This window comes from Limulus polyphemus, unplaced genomic scaffold, assembly GCF_000517525.1.
Source record: "Limulus polyphemus unplaced genomic scaffold, Limulus_polyphemus-2.1.2 Scaffold3201, whole genome shotgun sequence".
NCBI lineage: Eukaryota > Metazoa > Arthropoda > Merostomata > Xiphosura > Limulidae > Limulus > Limulus polyphemus.
The window spans coordinates 73,493-77,122 of record NW_013668811.1 but is presented as its reverse complement, the minus strand read 5'-3'; the positions used below and the strand labels follow the sequence as shown (position 1 = coordinate 77,122).

Genomic DNA, 3,630 nt, shown 5'->3' with positions numbered 1-3,630 from the left:
GGTATTCTGCTGACTACATCTTAAATGGTATTCTACTGGCTAGATCTTGAATGGTATTCTACTGGCTGCATCTTGAATGGTATTCTACTGGCTGCATCTTGAATGGTATTCTACTGGCTGCATCTTGAATGGTATTCTACTGGCTACATCTTGAATGGTATTCTACTGGCTACATCTCGAATGGTATTCTACCGACTACATCTCGAATCGTACTCTACCGACTACATCTTGAATGGTATTCTACTGGCTACATCTTGAATGGTATTCTACTGGCTACATCTTGAATGGTATTCTACTGGCTACATCTTGAAGATTCGAACCCGCGACCCTCAGATTGCGAGTCGAGCGCCCTAACCACCTGGCCATGCTGGGGCCCAAAACCTTCGAACCAGTATGTTTATTACACGACTGAGAAAAAAAAATCCTCGTCTTTCTCACGAAACTATTTTTAAAATTATAACGTTAAATCGTAGAAGTGAAAATTATACTACTATCAAAGAGTTTGATAGATAACACGAGGCTAGGAAACCAGATTGTTCACGTCTAATTGATAATTGCAACAGTAACTTACAGTTAGGCTTAGCGAATGCTGAGCGGTTCCTCCTTGCTGTTTTATAACCGATTCTATCAAAGTTTAGTAAAACTAGGATCGAGACTACGTTTTGCCGCTAGAAGTTATCACTTTCTTACTCATACCTGAGAATAATATTTACCACTGTACTCTTAATTCAAAGAAAAAAAAACATTTGTTTAAAAATCAGAGCGGAAAGTTAACTCTCACAATTACATACATACAAACATATAAGTATAACTCTAAGGTAACAATTTGTATATTTGTCTCTGGTCTTTCCAGTGACAACGACTACACATGCTATTTGATTTCAAAGCTCCTTAGTTACTTATACCCTTGTGTGTTGATTTACTAATGCAGATGACACCTAAAATTGGCCTTTTTTTGGAAGGGAAACACTACAGGATCTTTCTTGGTTCTGTATATCTTCTAATCAGTGATTATAAAAGGACACAAGGAACGAAGTTTTAGAGCTTTGAATAAAGTGTTATCTCAATGGTTTCAATTATTATTTTCTATAAGTATGACTATTATGGCCCGTGTGTTGGTTTATGTCTTATTTTATATTGCTTTTAAAGGTCTGGTTAGATAATTATATTAAAATAGTGAAACGTCAGCGACGGCTTGGCGTCGAGTCTGCTGACTAGTGAAGTGTAGAAGAAAGATTTGATTGAGAAGTAGCCAGTAGAGTACGATTCGAGATGTAGCCAGTAGAATACCATTCAAGATGTAGCCAGTAGAATACGATTCCAGATGTAGCCAGTAGAATACCATTTAAGATGTAGTCAGTAGAATACCATTCAAGATGTAGCCAGCAGAATACCGTTCAAGATGTAGCCAGCAGAATACCGTTCAAGATGTAGCCAGCAGAATACCGTTCAAGATGTAGCCAGTAGAATACCAGCAAAGCTACACAAGGGCTATCTGCGCTAACCGTCCTTAATTTAGCAATGTAAGACTAGAGGGAAGGCAACTAGTCATCACCACCCACCGCCAACTCTTGGACTACTCTTTTACCAACGAATAGTGGGATTGACCGTCACATTATAACGCCCCACGCCTAAAAGGGCGAGCATGTTTGGTTGGACGGTCACTTTATTTTGTTGTCACAACACTATGTTTGTATTTATAGCACATTAGAGGGAAGTAAAAAACGAATATTTATTCAGATTGCGTCCCGTATAATACAAGTATTATTAATTTAAAAACATATATGTAACATCATGTAATCTCTTAGATAACTCCAACTGAGAATATCATCAGAATGTTTTAAAATTATATTTGCAAATAACCAAGTAAATTATTTTATTTACTAAATACCTTTTGAAAGTCAACTTGAACATCTTAATGAGTTCATTTTTTATGTTGTTGGGACAGCATTCCAAACTTTTACCCCTACATAAGTTATTGAACGTTGATATATTGACTTTTTAAAATGTAATATGTGTGAACCAGTATTAATTTTTGTATTATAGTTTTTAATTAACTTGTTTGTTTGTTGCTAAGCGCAAAGGTAGGCAATGGGTTATATGTGTTGTGCCCACCACGAGTAACAAAACCCGGTTTTTAGTGGTGTAAGTCTTCAGATTTGCCACTGGAGGAGATTTAATTCAGTTATTGCTGTCTACATAAGTCAGATTTTTTTCTCCAATTTTTTGTTTCTTTTTTGCCTATCGAAAAGCAATATAATGAACAATTTATTCGCTGCTCAGCACGGGTATCTAATCCCGATTGTTAGCGTTATAAGCACTCACTCTTGTCGCTGAAACACTGGAGGGCTTCTGTAAAACGAAACAACATTCTAAGTGTATTTTTAACCCGCGTTTCTCTTTGCTCGATAAAATCTTTGAAACATTAGCAAATTGGAGCATTCCTTGTAAAGATTCAGTTTTACCTCACAATATTACTTACCTAAACAAATAAATTCGTTAATAGATTCTTTGTTGAGCACAATTTTAATGTATGTTAAGATACGTATGTATTTTTTAAAAATCTGTTAACAATTTAGTTGTGTATATAAATACATTATTTTTTAAGCAACAATTTGGTTTCATATCTCAACTCGGCGTGAAATGTTTACCAACTTTTTCCCATAACTTTGTTTTGGTTTACTTTTCTTAATATTCTTCGCTAACCAAAGATTCTTCCAGAATGATCTTGTACATCTTCCAACCGGAAGAGAGGGGCACAAATCGTGTACGATCTGATAAAATATTGTTAACTCAAGCCTTATATCACATTCTATTTTTATCGAACAAAGACTTGAATAACTATCAGTAAAAGGGATCTCTTTCTGTGTTATATTGTAAAATGCTGCGCAACCCACGCCGTCACATGCTCCAAAATCTTCGCAGTTCATAGGATGAATCTCAGTAACTCTAGATCTATGACATCCTGTGGTCGAAATACTCTTCTTGTGACGTCTTTGAAATAAATGGAGAAGTTTCTTTTCTCTGATCAATACTCTTACTGCTAGGCATATACATAATTGATTTCACAAAATTTGGCAACCAGTCAACATAGTCCAGCAAAACTTTTGATGTTTGTTTTGAATTTCGCCTATAAATACAAACATAGTGTTGTGACAACAAAATAAAGTGCTATAAATACAAACATAGTGTTGTGACAACAAAATAAAGTGCTATAAATAATAACAGTGTTGTGCAGCGAAATAAAGTGCTATAAATAATAACAGTGTTGTGACAACGAAATAAAGTGCTATAAATAGTAACAGTGTTGTGACAACGAAATAAAGTGCTATAAATAATAACAGTGTTGTGACAACGAAATAAAATGCTACAAATAAGAACAGTGTGTGACAACGAAATAAAATGCTACAAATACGAAGAGTGTGTGACAACGAAATAAAGTGCTACAAATACGAACATAGTATTATGACAACGAAATAGTGCTAAAATACGAACATGGTATTGTGAAAACAAAATTAAGTGCTATAAATACAAACATAGTGTTGTGACAACAAAATAAAGTGCTATAAATACAAACATAGTGTTGTGACAACAAAATAAAGTGCTATAAATAATAACAGTGTTGTGCAG

The 3,630-nt window shown here is 34.7% G+C and overlaps 1 long non-coding RNA gene across 1 annotated transcript in view; it reads right to left on the bottom strand.

The window, feature by feature from the left end:
• The window catches only part of LOC111088137, a 13,588-nt gene that overhangs the window by 7,410 nt on the left and 2,548 nt on the right, over positions 1-3,630 (bottom strand). The window contains exon 2 of the long non-coding RNA XR_002612738.1: positions 683-685. This is a non-coding gene — a long non-coding RNA (uncharacterized LOC111088137). The remainder of the gene's footprint in view (positions 1-682; positions 686-3,630) is intronic.